Raw genomic sequence first — 18,174 nt, forward strand, 5'->3', positions numbered from 1 at the left:
AAAAGAGCTGGAGAACCTAGAACATGTTTGTTCTTACGAAGCTTCCCCAACTGCAAGTCACTTTACGTGATTCTGCTGGAGCGACACAGAACCGTGATGGAAGCCCTAAGGTCAGGGCAGCGGCAGAATGCTCGCAGCGGTAGAACTCTCACCTTCAATGTGGGAGACCCGGGTTCAAGTCCTGGTCAAGGCACCTCCCGGGCAGCCACCACCTCTCTGTCAGTAGAGGCTTGTGTGTTGCTATGATGCTGAACAGATTTCAGCAGAGCTTCCATACTAAGATGAACTAGGAAGAAAGGCCTGGCGATCAACTTCCAAAAGTCAGCCAATGGAAACCCGTGGACCATTAGCCATCCTGGGCACCGAGCAGAACCTGGAAGATTTCGTTCTGCATTGCATGAAGCCACCTTGAGTCAGAGAAGGTCCACCAGCTGCATGTGAAGGAGTCCCTGGGGAACCCACAGTGAAAGTATTGCCCGGTCCCTCTCAGAAGCTACACAGAATGGATAAGTGCAGGGTAGGTTTGGTACTGATGAACCACACAACTATCCTCTGGTTCATAAATATTTCCTCCCCTTACTATTATGGTTATTACCTCTTTTACCTCATTGATCAAGTTAGATGTGCATATGGTCATTTGTATATTTAAGATTATGGGGCTCATGAAAGTCAAGAGAGATAGCCCTTCAGAAATAGTTACAGGAGTAATGGTTCCCTGAGGGTGTGGGAAGGGAGTGGGGAAGGAAGGGATGGAATGGGGAGCTGATAGCAATGATGATTGTATAACCTCACTCGGTGGGAGTGAACAACAGAAATTGAATGTGAATGGATATAATGGATTGTGTAAGAAATGTTCATAAAACTATTATATAAAAAAATAAAATAAAGTGTCCGCTAACAGGAAGACTGGAAGTTCCCATTCATCTAGATGCACCTTGTAAGAAAGGTCTGGTGATTGGCTTAGAAAAAGCTGCCCTTCCAGTGAGGGGAGCAGTAACACCACGGAGGGGTGCGCTCCTTAGAATAAGATCCAAGGGCATCATTTGCCAGGGAGCGAGTTCAGAAGGCGGGGTAGGATAGGGACGAAGGAGGATGGAAACAGGACACAGGCAGTGGGCTAGGGACTGCTAAGCGTGGGGGTTTCCGTCAATGTCGCAAAGCAAGAGGTGTGTGACTTATTGGATGAAATCCAGTTGGGTCTATAAACTTTCACACCCAAATCACAGTGGAGTTTAAAAAAAAGAGAGGAAGAAGCCACTGCAAGCCCACGGCACCGAGTTCGCCTCTGACGCACTCGGTTTGGTCTTCGGGTGTGCTCCCTAGGAGGGCTGTGCGCAGGTGCGGAGAGAATGAGACACGAGGGTAACTCAGCGTCGCGAAAAGGAAGGAAGGTCTCGCCTTTTAGAAGTGATTGTGTCAAGTGTTCAGAAACGACACTTCACCATCTAGTCGGGACCGGAAGGTATTCGTTAGCCTAAGCGGAGCCTGGGGAGGCTGCGGGGTGGGAGGGTGTGATGCTATTGTACCGACGTCGTTTTAGGTTCTGCCTTTCAAGGAAGAAAGAGAGGTGTGGAGGGATGGATGGAGGGGGGGGGGGGGGCTCTTTGCAGGGAACTGGCTGAGTCTGAGTGGGGGGAGGGGGGAGGGCACCCTAGTCTGAGGGAAGAGTTTGATCAACGCCGAGGTCTCCTCTTCCTCTCCCTGAGCCTGTTCTCCCTTGTGGAGTGAGTGTGTCCCAGGAAGCCTATGGACAAGGTTTGGTTCTGTCGTGCACGGGGCTGCCACGAGTGGGAGCCGGCTTGAAGACAGCTGGTAACAACATATAGCCCCCAATATAACGCGATATAGAATAAAGACTAATTTACTGGTTATAATATAACATCAATATAAAAATATGCATGCGTTTTTTACATCCGCTCATACTGTTTTTTTCCAACAGTTTTCTTGACACACAATTCACATATCATGCACGTCAGTAGTCAGCCACATCAGGAAGAGTCGTACAATCAGCAACACAGTCAATTTTAGAACATGTTCTTCATGCTTGAACTCACCATCATTAGCTCCCCTTTCCCCCAACCTCTCCTGCTGTACCCCTGTCTCTGTAGATGTATCTGTCCTGGATCTCATATACAGAAAAACATCGAAAAACAAACTAACCACCAAGAATAACAAAGTGAAACCGAAGAAGTCTCAAAAGAAAAGAAGGCAGAAAATATTAAAAACTAGAACCAATTTAGACGGATCATAAGGAACTTAAAATGATCGGTGCTAAATTTTAACCTAACGGCGCCTGCAACAACCCACTTTCCCATGCATTCTGCATGTCAGCAAAGCCAGTCGCATCCCTGGCCCATGGTCAGAGGGGACTCACAGGGGCTTAATCCATGTGTATTTCCCCTTCACTTAAAAAAACAAAAATGAAACAGCTTTAAAATGGGTCGAAAGGGAGATCAAATGATAAAATATTACATTTCCACCTAACTACGTCCACCACAAGCAATTTTACAACCCTCTCCTCTCGGGCTCCAGGGCGACTCACATCCCTCAACGGTGATTGGAGGGGATTCGGCAGAGGCTAATCCGTGTGTGGACCCTGCGAATGGATCTGGGGCTTCCAGTTGTTTCTATCGATGTGTATTTTGAACTGAGGGCACAGCTCAGTTCGGCTCGTGCACATTTCCACACGTGGCCAGTGGCTACAATAGTGCACAGCACAGGTCTAAAGATACTGATATTCATTCGTGTTTCTCGGGGTATTTGCCAATGACTTACAAGCCCCATGCAGAGAAAGTATTTTTAGCAGCTGCTAACAAGTTGAGGCTCCAGGCGGCCACCATCCAGTTTGCTGCTGATGCGTGATGTGTCTGTGTCCTTCTAAGGTGTTACAGCACTTCCTTTGCTTCCCACTTGAGGCCTGATATTGAAGGTCTGCTTAGGTTCCACCCCCAGCTCTGAATTCATGTAACCCATGGCAACAGCTGACTACTGTGTTCAGTTCCCCCAAAGCAGATTCGAGAGTAGGAAAGAAGCAGTTGACTACATCGTGGAAAATGGCATCCGGGCAGCTGGGGGACTTCGCTTTGGCGAGCTGCGTGAACGTGTTGGCCAAGCACTCACTAAGGGGCGTGTGCCTCCTCCCTTCCCAGAACCTCCATTTGTGGAATGAGACCCCAGAGCAGAGTTACTGAGGCCAGGATCCAAGGTTGGTCTCTACATGGATGGTCACTTGACTGCAGAGGGGGAAGCAATGTTCTGGAAGTCTCCCACTTCACCACCACCAACCTCGCCCCCGCCAATCTGGGTCAGACTCTCAAAAACTGTGCTCGTAGAATGATGCTTTCTGGGTGGCTGCTGAATGGCTTGAATGCTATATTTGGGCTCAGGGCCACTGCACAGCTCCCAAAACCAAACAAACGCACTGTCATTGAGTTGATTTTGAGTGACGGCGACCCTATAGGACAGAGGAGAGCTAACTACCCCTTTGGGTTTCCAAGACTTAAAAATCTTTAGAGGAGTAGGCAGCCTCATCGCTCTCATGTGGAGCAGCTGGTGGATCCGAATTGATGACCTTGTGGTTAGCAGCTCAATACGTAACTCAAAGTTCCTCTTCACAACTCCAGGGGTTCCATTTGCATTGGACTTTGTAGTGACTGGTGCCCCCTGGACTGTGTATCTTCCTCAAGTATAATGAGAAAGGGGTCCCCCAACAGCAGCGTGCACCCAGCACCCTTGTTTGCAGATGCGATCTGGAAAAGGAGGCAGAATCCCTGGTTCTAATCTCAGTTGTATCATTAACTAGGTGTGTGGCCTCTCTCACAGGCCCAGGTAACTCAATACAAAATGTGTGGATGTGGTACTTACACCATTTCATGTCAACTTGATAAATAAGAATAAGGCGTGGAGTCTAGCCTGTCCATCAGGTCACAGCCTGATCCCTCCTTGTGGGCGTGACCTTCTCATAAGGATTCTGGGAACTCTCTGCTATACATTCCTGTTGACAGTCACATAGAGCCACACTGATGGCAGCCAGAGCCCTGGAGCTTCCACCGCCACTGGACCCACAGGACTTTCCACCCTCCGGCCTGTGATCTTCCTGCATTCATCATCATTACATGTACTGTGTGAGTCTGAAGAGGAATTCATGGGATAATATAGGACTTATGGACTTGATCTGGACTGGGCTGTTTTCTTAATATATAATTACTCTTTGATATAAAGCTCTTCCCTGTCCATATATGGTTTTCCCTGGATTTGTTCTTCTAGTCTATCCAGTCTAACACAGTGGATACAATAAGATGAGTTTGGACACTCCCATTCACTGTGTACATGCTCTTGAAAAGAAGTCACTGCTCTTTGGAAATTAACTTAAAAATTATCAATTGTTAGATGGCATCAACTTCATGTAGAAAGAAGCATTTGTTTCCTTCTTGTATTCAATGCTGTAAATTGAATTGTCTTCCTCCAAATATATGTAATGTGACAATTGATATCTATTTTCTTGGAATATCAGAGGAAGGAGAATCAGGAATAATAAGAAGAAATGAACACCCGTAACTATTTGTCTGCATTAACAAATGCCCACCCCCCACTATCATGATCCCAATTCTACCTTGACCAGAGGATGTACACTGGTACAGATAGGAACTGGAGGCACAGGGAATCCAGGATGGATGATCCCTTCAGGACCAGTGGTGTAAGTGGTGCTACTGGGAGGATGGGTTGGAAAGGGGAACCGATTACAAGGATCTGCATGTGACCTTCTCCCTGGGGGACAGACAACAGAAAAGTGGGTGAAGGGAGACACCGGACAGGGCAAGATATGACAAAATAATAATTTATAAATTATCAAGGATTCATGAGGGAGGGGTAACGGGGAGGGAGGGAATAAATGAGGACCTGATGCCAGGGGCTTAAGTGGAAAGCAAGTGTTTTGAGAATGATGAGGGCAATGAATGTACAAATGTGCTTTACACAACTGATGTATGTATGGACTGTGATAAAAGTTGTATGAGCCCCTAATAAAAAACAAAAAACAAGAAAGAAAACAAAATGTACCCTGTGCCATGAGACCAGAACTGGCTGGTTCCTGGTTACCATTACTGAACATTTGATCCCATAGTCTACAGCAGTGGTTCTCAATCTGTGGGTTGTGACCCCTTTGGGGGTCAAACAATCCTTTCACAGGGTTCGCCCAATTCATAGCAGTAGCAAAATTGCAGTTATGATGTAGCAAAGAAAATAATTTTATGGTTGGGGGGTCACCACAACATGAGGAACTATATTAAAGGGTCGTGGTTGAGAACCACTGGTCTATAGGAAAATCATGATCAAGAGGAGGAAATGTGAAATAAAAATTCTAGCTTTCACATAATACAGACTTTCTGTAACCATAGTGGCTGGAATGATTTCCCTGAAATAATCTGACAACCCTAAACAAAAAAAAAAAAAAAAATCTTCCCTGGAATCATCTTAACATCAAACAGTAGTTTAGTTTGTTGTTGTTCATAGATGCCTTTGCTTCCGTTCTGAATCAAAGTGACCCTATACACAACAGAATGAAACACTGCACAGTCCTGCACCACCCTGACAATCGTTGCTGTGCCTGAGCACATTTCTGACAACTTCAAACTTTTCTCCATTGATCCCGATGGACCCATGGGTGCAGTTGTGAGGACTGTGGTCTTCACTGAGTTGTAATCCACACTGAAGTCCTTGACCTTTACCAGCAAGTGCTTCGAGCCCTTTTCACTTTCAGCAAGTGAGGCCGGGTCATCTGCACATCACAGGTCGCTAATAAGCCTTATTCTGACCCTGATGTCACATTCTTCTTCATATAAGCCAGCTTCTAGGTATATTTTGAATGCCCTTGGACCTGAAGGTCCTGTCCTCCGGCACTATCTCCCACAATGCTCTGCTTCCATTCTTTAGCTTTCCGGTGTCTGGCAGTGTTGTGAGGCTGTGCATAAGGTTTTCAGAGGCTCCCTCCTTCGAAGTGGAGAGCCATGTCCTTCGTCGTTGTCTGTTCTTAGTCTAGAAGTTCCACCGACCTGTTCACTTTGGGTGACCGTGTTGGCATTTACAAAACCAGTCATATATAAAGCCACTGAAGTGCGACAAACTGACAGACAAGTGGTGGATAATTTAGCTTAACCAGTAGAAACTGTCTGCCCGGCACATTTTGCTCTTTTTATTTTAGTTTAGTTTTTAAAAAGACCATTTTATTGGGGGCTCATACAGCTCATATAACAACCCATACATCAATTGTATAAAGCATATTTGTACATATGTTGCTATCATGATTTTTCTAAACATTTACTTTCTATTTGAGCTACTCTTTTTTCCCTCCTTCCTGTACCCTCCCACCCTCATGACCCCTTGATGAATTGTAAATGATTATTGTTGCTATAGTTTATTGTGCCAGCCTGGCCGATAAACACAAGTAGGATTAACCGAAGGGCAGAGGGATAAATGGCTCGGTGAGCCTCACCTTGGTTGTTCTGTGCCTCAGTTTAAAGGGGTACACTACCTCTGGGATGCCTAGCCTGTGGACTGTGTTGCTGTAAGTTGAGGTCCCTTTAAGCCCACATGATTGGAATGTTCATCTCTGGAGCTGGGGACTGACAGTTGATGACAGTTGGGGACCTGCCTTGCTGTTTGCTGCCTGGGTATGTATAGCCCAGCTCTCTCTACAGAAGGGGACTGGCAGCTGGTGGCTCTCAAGCCTTAAAGGACTGCTAGTGTCTCACTGCTTTATAATTTAACTGTTAATTTCTTGTATTATCTATCTGTATATAATTTAACAGTTTATTTCTTGAATTATATATCTATATAAATATATTTATATATATAATTACTAGAAATCTGGTTTGTCTCTCTAGAGAACCCTGTCCAATACAATTGCTTTCATATCTTTAAAAAATCATTTTATTGGGGACTCTTAGAGCTGTTGTCGCAAGAACTATCTGGGATCGTACTGGCATTCACGCTTAAAGGATTAGTAGGCACCTTAGCGAGCAATGAGTTTACGTTAAGGAGGAGGCCTAGCTCAGAAAAGGAGTTGGGAATAGTTGTACAACTTGAAGGATGTAGTTAAAGTCAGTAAGTGGTACGGGTAGAGGTGGTTGGATTGGTGTTTTGTTTTTGTTTTTGCTGTGTATGTTATGAGCATCAACAACAAAGCAAGTTTAAAAGATGTGCTTTGTATATAAATTCAATTCAACTCTGATGCAAATCCCAGCAACAATTCTTCAAAGAAATGGGAATACTAATCATCAACTTTATATGGAAAAGACAGAAATACCAGATAAGCAAAGCACTATTAAAAAAAAAAAGTAGGAGGACTTTCACTCTCAGATAATACAATATAGTGATGGTAATCAAAACAGCTCAGTGTTAGTGTGATAGACATGAAGACTGGAGGATTAGAATTGAGAACCCAGATATACAACCATATGTCAACAGACATCTGATGGTTGATAAAGGACTAAAACAGGTTAAATGGAGAAGAGATAGGCTTTTTAATAAATAGTGCTGGAAAAATTGGATCCCTTCCTGCAAAAGGATGAACCAAGATCTTTACCTCACACCCATGTACAAAAATGATTACTGTTACTGATTAGATCTAATGCACGGGCTGTGCAAGTGCATAGAATATATTTTTCTTTATAAGTATTATATTCCACAAACAAAAAGAGGAAAATGTGTATAAAGTTTAACTTTTTTAAAAGACAGAAGGGTCACCGCCTTAAAAACCCTCCAGCCCCCTCCCCATCAGATGCAAACATTGGTCTGAGTGGCTGCAACAGGAGGGAAAGTTAATCAGAAGTGGAGTTGGGTTCTTTTGTTGCATACAAGTTCATTTCAAAACAAAAGAACGTGTGTCATCAAACCTAAAGCTGTGTGCTTATCAGGACAGGGTTTGTTTTAAACCATTTTGTTGTTAGGTGCCAGCAGTTCGTTTCCGACTCATGGTGGCACCTGAGCACAGCAGAACCCAGCCCCACGCGGTCCTGTGCCATCCTCGCCCCGCGCGGTCCTGTGCCATCCTCACCCCGCGCGGTCCTGTGCCATCCTCGCCCCGCGCGGTCCTGTGCCATCCTCACCACCAGTCCCACGCTTGAGCCCACAGTGCAGGCACTGGGTCAACCCACCTTGCCGAAAGGCTTCCTCTTTGTGCTGCCCCTCCACTTTACCAAACATGATGTCCTTCTCCAGAGACTGGTCTCTCCCGACAACATGTCCCAAGCCTTGCCCTCCCAGCCTCTAAGGAGCACTCTGGCCATACTTCCAAGACAGATCTGTTTGTCCTTTAGCAGTCCACGGTTCTTTCAATATTCTTCTCCAGCTCCACAACTCCAGTGCATCAATTCTTCTTCCGTCTTCCTATTCAATGTCCAACTTTCATCTGCATGTGAGGCAACGGAGAATGCCAGGGTCAGGAACACCTTTGTCCTCAAAGTAGAATCGGTCCTTTTTAGTTTATTTTAAATTGTTGCTTTTTAGTACTCTAAAGAGTCCTTGTGAGCAGACCTCTTACTTTAATTCACAAAGGAACCGTCTTATTGGTATATAATTCGCATATCAGACAATCCAAGAGTTCAGTCATCTCAAGAAAAGCTGTACAGTCACCACCACAGTCAGTTGTAGACCATTGTCTTCTTTCGTGTGCTCCTCAGTATTAGCTCCCCTCTCCCTCCCATCTTTCCTGCCACAAAGGAGCCACTCGGCCAGTTACTGTCCCTAGAGATTTACTTATCCTGGATTTCAGACATGAAAAATCTAAGAACAAAAACAAATTCTTGTATGACGCTCTTTTTTATCATTTTATTGGGGGCTCGTACAGCTCTTATCACAATTCATCCATCCATCCATCCATCCATCCATCCATCCATCCATCCATTGTGTCAAGCATACTTGTACATATGTTGCCATCATCATTTTGAAACAGTTTTCTTTCTACTTGAGCCCTTGGTATCAGCTCCTCATTTTTTTCCTCCTGGGAGGGGGTTATATGTAGATCATTGTGATAGGTTCCTCCTTTCCCCTCCCATCTTCCCCTCCTCCTCCTGGTATCACTACTCTCATTATTGGTCCTGAGGGATTTATCTGTCCTGGATTCCATGTGTTTCCAGCTCTTATCTGTACTGGTGTACATGCTCTGGTCTAGCCAGATTTGTGAGGTAAAACTGGGGTCATGATAGTGTGGGGGAGTAAGCATTAAAGAATTAGAGGAAAGTTGTGTGTTTCACCAGTGCTATACTGCACCCTGACTGGCTTGTTTCTTCTTTGTGACCCTTCTGTAAGGGGATGTCCAATTGTCTACAGCTGGGCTTTGGGTCTCCACTCCACACTACCCCTCATTCACATTGGTATGATTTTTGTTTTGGATCTGTGATGCCTGACACCTGCTCCCACTGACACCTCATGATCACACAGGCTGGTGTGCTTCCATGTGGACTTTGTTGCTTCTCAGCTAGATGGCCATTTGTTTATCTTCAAGCCTTTAAGACCCTAGATGCTATATCTTCTAATAGATGTGCACCATCAGCTTCCTTCACTACATTTGCTTATGCAACCATTTTGTCTTCAGAGATAGTATCTAGAAGGTGAGTATCATGAAATGCCAGGTTATTAGAACAAAAAGTTCTTGCGTTGAGAGAGTACTTGAGTAGAAGCCCAATGTCCGTCTGCTACCTTAATACTTAACATATACATATATGTATATAGATCTATTTCCCTATCATTATATATAAATATATTTACCTATGTACATACCTGTATTGAGACCTCTATAAATGCCCGTTTACTCCTAGTTCTTCCCGCTATTTCCTTTTACTTTCCTCTTGTCTCACTATCTTGTTTGGCCTTCATTTGGATTTCAGTAGTTCCTCTTGGTTACACTGCCTTTGATCAAGCCTACCAGGCTTCCTACACCCTCCTCGCCATCGATTTTAGATCACTTGTTCCCTTGTCCTTGGGTTGGTTGACACCCTCCTTCCTTTCCCCAACTTCTCCCTCTCCCATGTCCCCCTGGAAGCATTGGCCCGGTTGTTTTCTCCTCTAGATTGTTTACACCACCTATCTTATCTACATAGAAATGCAGAGACAGCAAATAATAAGCACAAAAACAAGACATAGCAAAACAAAGCAACAAAGGAAAACAAAACCACACACACAAAAAGCAATGACAGAAAAAGAAAAGCCTATAAATAGTTCTAGGTTTGTTTGTTGACCTTTAGGAGTGTTTTCCAGTGGAGTCTGATGGGGTGCCATGCCCTGATCCCAAAGTCTATTTTTGGTATTTCCCGGGGACTTCATTGGTTTGCTCCCTTTGCCCTTGCTGCTCCGTTGCATGCACTTAGTGTTCTGCCCCAGTGTGCTGGGGTCAGATCGAGCACAATTCCCACCCTGTGTCTCCAGTGTTGTCCCCCATAGCACTATGGGTCAGTGAAGGATGTTGTGTCTTGTAGTGGGGCTGGCCCTATGGTCTTCTCTGTGTATTGGCTGCTCTGAGCAGGAACATCATCGGGACTTGGTGGGCCAGGATATGTTCCACTCTTTCTCCTTCCCTCTTTGTTTGCCCCTGTGTGTTCTGATCAGACGCGCCCCTCTGCCTGAGCTGTAGTTTCAGTGCTGTCCTTTGAAGTGAATTCTTCTGGGGGGGGTGTAGGGGGTGTCCACATAGTGGGGATTGGGGCCGGCCTTGCAGACCTCTCTATGTGTATGATGCTCTTGATATCATCCTACAATTAATCTGGCCTTCGTGCATTAGCGCTCAATGCATCAAATCCTTGAAGTGGGATATACTCAAGATCGACCTTTGGTTCTCGGGTACTTCTAGTTTTTTCAGCTTCAACTTGAACTTGTAAATGAAAAATTAATGGTCTGTTCCATAATCAGCCCCAGCCTTGTTCTTACTGATGATTTTATGTTCACCAACTCCATCATCTCTCCACAGAAAATTTACTTCAAGTGGGATTTTACCCTGATTTCCCTTTCCTCCACCTTTATCTCTCATGTTGTCAGTTCTAGCAAGAGAGGAATGTTATTTTTTTAAAAATATGTACATACTTCAACATGGATAGAGACAAGAACGGATGCAATTGTTTATCGGGGGCAGGGCGTGGGAGGGTGAGGGGCATGCGAGAGCAGTAGCTGGGAGGGAGCACTAGAACTGACTGTGATGATGTACATACAACTGGAAGTGTATTTTTATATCAAGTATACTACTAAGAAAAGAAAAGACTCCAAAGTTGACCAGTGGCTACCATGAGTGAAGGAGTAAGAGTTTTTGCTTAGACAGTATTGCATTTACATCGATAAGAGTATAATCAATGGCATTTAAATATCCATGTAGAAGGTGTTGGAAATAATTTGTGGTGTATACTTTTGCCACAGTTAAAATAATAAAAATTACACTAATGATGAATACAAGAAAGAAAATGTTCTAGACTTCGTTCCCCTCTCTCTGTTGTATTAGTCCAGGTAGACGAGAGAAACAAATTCATAGACACTCCTATGTGTATAAGAAAAAGCTTTATATAAAAGAGCAATTGAATATTGAGAAAACATCCCAGCCCAGTCCAAATCAAGTCCATAAATCCAATATTAGCCCCTATGTCCGATACCAATCTGTAATTTCCTCTTCAGACTCATGCTATACATGCAATGATGCCGAATGCAGGAAGATCACAGGCCAGTGGGTGGAAAGTCTTGTGGATCTTGTGGCAGTGGAAGCATCTCAGCTCTGGCAGGGGTCTCCACATGGTGGTTTCCCAACTTCACAATGTCATCTCATAAGACTTTCACGATCAAGAGATTCCAGGACAAGAAACAGAAGCAGAAACAGCCCATTCTCCCAGTGGATCCAAATGAAAACTGGTAATAAAATCAGGTACAACTTCCAGAGAAGACATTGGAGAAGAAGAACCAAGCTGGGTCCATAAGGAGCTGTCTGAGGGATGACCCGCTCGGGCCTGCTTGCCCAGGCTCACTAGCGGCCTGGCGTGCTGAGTTTAAGAGTTTTGCCACCATCTGATCTACTGAATTTGTATTGGCAAATGTCTGGTTTCTTCCTTGGTTTTTATGCTTTCACATCACGAGTTTAGCACTCGATAATATAAGGCTGTTGGTTTGCAAAAAAGAAAATGTTCTAGAATCGACTGTAGGAATGATTATACAACTTTTCTTGATATGACTCAACTATTGAATTGCATGATATATGTAAGAAGTGCCGATAAACGTGTAATAAAAACTGTGTTGCCAAATAAAATGCAAGAGCCCTGTTAAATTTGAATTACAGATAGACAACAAACCATTTTTATACTGTTGGTTTTGGGGGTAAGTGACCTCAAATTCAAATATATTTTAGAACCACCTCTTTATTAAGTCTTAAACAGGACAAAGATAAGAAAAGACCAAATGAATCAGCCTGAGAGGCCATAATGATGACCAAGGATTCGCAGCCTGTGTCAGGCTGGGTGGACTAGAGAAACAAATCTATAGGAACGCAAACGTGTATAAAAGAGAGTTTTATATAAAGGGTAATTGTACATTAAGAAAGTCTCCCCCCAAAAAAATTTTTAAAAAGAAAGTCTCCCAACCTAGTCCAGTCCAAGTCAATAAGTACAATATTAGCCTATATGCCCGATACTGATCTATAAAGTCCTCTTCAGATTCTTGCAACACATGCAATGATGCCGAATGCAGGACGATCACAGGCCAGTGGGTAGAAAGTCTTTGGATCTGGTGGCGTTGTAAGCATCTCAGCGCTGGCAGAGGTCTCCATGTGACTTCTCAGGGGTCTGGTTGCATCACGGTAGGTCCATGTGGCTTCTCCAGCTCAGGGCACTAGCGCAGTTCCACGTGTCTTGTCAGCTGCAATGTCTCCCAGGGAGTAAACCAAGAGAGAGAAGTGTCTTCTGCCTCCAAGGAGGAAATACCTTAATACTAAACCTATTAAATATATGCATATAGGTCTATTTCCCCACCCTCGTATATAAATATCTTTACATATGTACATGCTTTTATTTAGACCTATATAAATGTCCATTTGCCTCCTAGTTCTTTCCTCTATTTCCTTGGACTTTCCTCTTGTTCCACTATCACGCTCAGCCTTCATTTGGTTTCAGTAATTCCTCTCAGTTACATTGCCCTTGATCACACCCTATCAGGCCTCCTACACCCTCCTCTCACCACTGATTTGGATCACTTGTTGTTCCCTTGTCCCGGGGTTTGTTACCACCACTATTTTTCCCTCCACCTCCCCCTCTCTCATGTCCCCCGGGAACTGTCGGTCCCGTTGTTTTCTTCTCCAGATTTTTCATCCAGCCTATCTTATTTGGACAAACCTGTGGAGATAATAACATGCACAAAAATAAGAAATAGCACAACCAAGCAACAATATACAACAAATCAACAACAATAAGCCAATGACAACACTAAACAAAACACAACAAGAAAGAAAAGCTTGCAGTTAGTTCAAGGATTGTTTGTTGGCCTTTAGGAGTGTTTTCCAGTCCAGTCTGTTGGAGTACCATGCCCTGGCCCCAAAGTCCACCTTCAGCATTCCCTGGGGACCTCACTCTCCATTCCCTTGCTGTGCTGTTACACCCCCTTAGTGTTTTGCCTCAGTGTGGCAGGCTCACATCGGGCACAATTCCCACACTATGTCTCTGCCCCACCACAATTCCCACACTGTGTCTCTGCCCCACATCTCTTTGTACCTGAGCCTCTCTTCAAACTTTCATCTTTCTTTTAAAAATTTTTTAATTTAAAATTATATAATGGAAAAGTTTAAATGTACACAGAAGCATAAAGGACAATCACAAACCTTATGCACCTACCACTTAACTCCCAAAATGACCAATGACAATGGCCGATTTTGTTTTGATCTTTCCCTGCCCTGCCTTCTCCCCAACACTGGATCTGAGCAATCATATCATTTCATCTATAAATGCTTCAGACACAGCGGCTCTGTTATTCATCACTTTGGTCGTCATCTATGGGGCTCTGAGTATATAAAGTGATCATTTACCATCTTGCCATGACCCTCATTTCCTTCCTAGTGTCTTCCCAATAATCTATACGATGAATTTGGATAAACCAATTGTGTTAAAAGGTTGTCTGAAGAAACAAATCCAGGGACATTCATATACATCTAAGAAAGAGCTTCAGGTGGGAGGGAGTAGGGAGGGAAAAAAGAGGAGCTGATACAAGGGCTCAAATAGAAATTAAGTGTTTAGAAAATAATGATGGCAACATATGTACAAATATGCTTGATACAATTGATGTATGGATTGTTATGAGTTGTAAGAGCCCCAATAAATGATCTTTTAATTGAAAATTTTTAATTTAATTTTAAAAAGCTTTAAACTGCACAATTCTGTTTGATGTGATTGAACTGTGAATATGACATATATATTAACTCCCAAGTTTCAGCAAAATTATTTTAAAAATTAAAAATACAGAAAAGCATAGATCCAGGAATGGGGTGGGGCTGGAACTAAATCCTAGCTCCAACTTAAGAACAATTCATTCTTACATCATGGGCCTGCCCAAGGCTCGCCCTCAGGAAGGGAACACAGAAGATACGGGTGCTATAGCAAAATGTGGTGAAGACTTAGATGGTGCCTGGCTATCAGATAAAATAGCATCTGGGTCTTAACGGCTTGTCTCCAAACAAGCAGCCATCTAAGTGAGATGTCAACTAGGTCCACACGGAAGAAGCACACCACCATCATCAGGCACCGAAGGACTGAAATCCATATAATCCGATGTCAAAGGAGAGATCAGTATCAGAGCCTAAATTGTAAAACTTCGGTTTACACAACGTGATGGATGACAGCGGGAGTCCAAGATTCATTTGTGAGACTACATAAGAAATCAGCCTCTGGAGAACTCCCCTCTCTGACACTGAGGGAAGGGAGGACGGGGTCACTAAGCAGAGTGAGTGCTTGGGAGGGAGGAGCATAGAAGATCAAAGCATAAATCTTAACCCGACAAGATATGACAAAATAATAATCTATAAATTAGGGAGGGGAGAATGGGGAGGGAGGGGGAAAAAAGAGGACCTGATGCAAAGGGCTTAAGTGGAGAGCAAATGCTTTGAAAATGATTAGGGCAAAGAATGTACGGATGTGCTTTATACAATTGATGTATGTATGTGTATGGATTGTGTTAAGAGTTGTATGCGCCCCTAATAAAATGTTAAAAAAAAATCTGATCCGAACAGTGAACACTTTGCCAGTAGTTTCACCCTTATGATGCAGGCTGGACCTGCTCTGGTTTCCAAAGTTCTCTGTATTTTTGGTTGGTATTGTTTTGTTCGATTTTTGTTTATTCATATTAGAGTGTATCTCAGAGGTGTTATGTCCGTTGAGGCCACCCTCTTGACGCTGAGTTCTACAATCCTAACTCATTTAAACCTCTGTACTTTTGAGTGACCTGGTTACAACAGCTTAACTTGTATCTAAAAAAGAGTCCTTAATTTTGTATATCATTATCACGAATCTTTGCCAAATTCTCCAACTCGGATAGAAAATGCCTCTCTCTAAATAGGATTTTCCACAAGGCAAGTACATAGGTTTTGTTACATGTCTTGCTTGCAACCGAGGCTCTTGGGTTGGCAATGGTTGTTCCTTCAGCCCACTGCACAGCGCCCACCCCTGACGTCCTCTGTTGCATCCTGGGGATCTTGCACCTGGGGGGGGTTCCTTACCCCAGACCTCCCCCTCCCCCACCAAGGGTTCTGACTGTGCTTTTTAATGAGGCATACCTTTCATTCAGTAAACTGCACTAATCTTAAATGTACAACTCACTAGTTTTACCTATGTCCACACTCTTGTAACAACACCCTGATCAAGATTTAGAACATGACCTTCACCCCAGTCAGTAAGGATCTCTGTTCTCGCAGACTGGAGCCCTCGTGGGTCAGGGAGTTACTCTTTGGGCTGCCCCACGGAAGAAAGAGGAGGTGGCCTGCTTTGTACAGATGTCCAGCCGTGCAAACCCTGTGGAGCTGTTCCACTCTGTTCCACAGTGTCCCTCAGGGTCAGAATCGACACAAAGGCTTTTACCCCTATACATGAGTTTTGTCTGCTTTTTCATTTCAATTAAGGAGCTTTGGTGGGACTTCCAGTTTAAGCATTGGACTGTTAACCACAAGGGTGGCAGTTCAAACCCACCAGCTGCTCTGAGGGAGAAGGAGGAGGCTGTCTGCTCCTATGCAGCTTTACAGCCTCAGAAATCCTATACAAGGTCAGAAGCAACTCAGTGGCCACAGGTGTTTGGAATGACTTCAACTCGGAAATGCAGGTGGTACAATGGCTAAGCAATCAGCCGGTTGTTGGTTTGAATCTACTTAGCAACTATCTGGGAGACAGACATACTGATCTGCTTCCCCAAGGATCACAAGCAATTCAACTCCATGGGGCAGTTCTATTCTGTCCCCTGAGATCTCAGGTCAGAATCACCTCAACTGTGCCTAGCAACAGTAGCAGAACTTCAAGTCTATGGCTGCTTCCCGATGCCATGAGTCCATTCTGATTCACCATGACTTGGGAGCTAACATAACAAAGCACTGTCTGGTCCTGCCCCACCCTCACATCCTTGGCACACTTTGGCCCATTGTGAAAGCCACCTTGTCAATCTATCGCAGGAAGGGTTAGGTTCCTGTTAATGGGACCTCCACTTGACCCACATGATACCCTTTTCTACTCTCTCTTGATGATGTGTGTGAAGTAAGCTAAACAGTTTCTCCAGCGTGGTTTCTAGGGGACATTCAGACTGTTCTTCCTCTCCGACTACTTGGTCACTCGTTCTAGCTGTCCAACTATACTGGGGGGCAGCATGGCCTCCTTGGCTCCTCCTCTTTTCCTTCTGGCTCTAGAATGGAGCACGCCGTCCCGTACTTCCTGGCAAAAGAGTGCATGTCATATGTTGGATACGTGGACCTTAGAGAAGCGGCCTTAGTCCATGCTCACATGTGGTTCCTGGTCTATTTTTTGTTTCATTTGTTGTTGGGATGTGGGTGAACACTGGCGAACCGGTTCTCCAGGCAGCAAATTCCTATTCTACTTGATAGCTCGACTCTGTATTCAGACTAGGTTAAGATATTTCTTTCATCGTGCTGAAGAGACTGCTTTATTGTCTTTAGCTTTTGGGATTTTGTCCTGATCCTCACTTTTGTTCATTGGTATGTGATCTCTCTCTTTGTCTCTCTGTGTCTTTCTGTGCTTTGGGGACTTGCTTTGTCTGCAGCATTCTAAAAGGTCTCCGTGACAAGCCTTGGGCTCTTCATTCTTCCTGCTAAGTCTCAGTAGCAGGCGCTTAATTGTGAGGCTTTTACCTTTCTCAATCCTGGGGCTTTGGGCAGTGGGGGAGGGAGGGTGTTATTTCCTTGATTTTTTTTATCCCTTTGATGTCTCTCTTTTGGCAGCATACATGATTGGGATGCTTTGTGCCTTACATAACCTTAGTATTATTTTGTTTCTCATCCTAGCTCTAATCAACTGCCTCATATAATCCATTGCTTAACCAGAACCCCGCTTCTCACGCTACACAATTTAAATAGTGCGCCGCTATTTCTTCGTGGATGCGGTATTGTCCTCTTCTTTTGATTTTGAATTCTAACTTTTTTTGTACTTCCTATATTTTCTCTGTTTCCTCTGAGATCATTCCTCACCCTCTTTGTCTGGGTCTTGGCTTTCAAATTTGACAGCAACATATGGGTCCATAGGACTGCTCTGGACAATAAGAAAATAGTAATTCTCAAGGTGCAGGATGTGGACACCTAGGGGACCCAAGCCCTTTGGGGTCTATGAAGTCAAAACTATTTGAACCACAATACATTATAATGCAATAAGACATTATATCCTCTTTTCACTCTCACTCGCTCATGAGTGCATTGTTATAGAAAAAAAAATGACCTGCAATCAAATGTGTTTTATTGGGACCCCTTTATTAAGCCTTAATGAAACAGGGCAATGCCAAAAACCAGCCATCCGGATGGATAAGGGAGACCATCAGCAGAGACCACCAGGGTTTCCCAGGATAGCGGCTAAAGTATCAAGCATGGAAAACAAAGGAAATTCATCACAAAATCAGTTCATCTCCGTGGAAGATGGGACGACAAAATTGGGAAAGGGACCAAGATTGGAGTTAAGTACACTA

Source organism: Tenrec ecaudatus, chromosome 2, assembly GCF_050624435.1.
Source record: "Tenrec ecaudatus isolate mTenEca1 chromosome 2, mTenEca1.hap1, whole genome shotgun sequence".
Taxonomy (NCBI): Eukaryota; Metazoa; Chordata; class Mammalia; order Afrosoricida; family Tenrecidae; genus Tenrec; species Tenrec ecaudatus.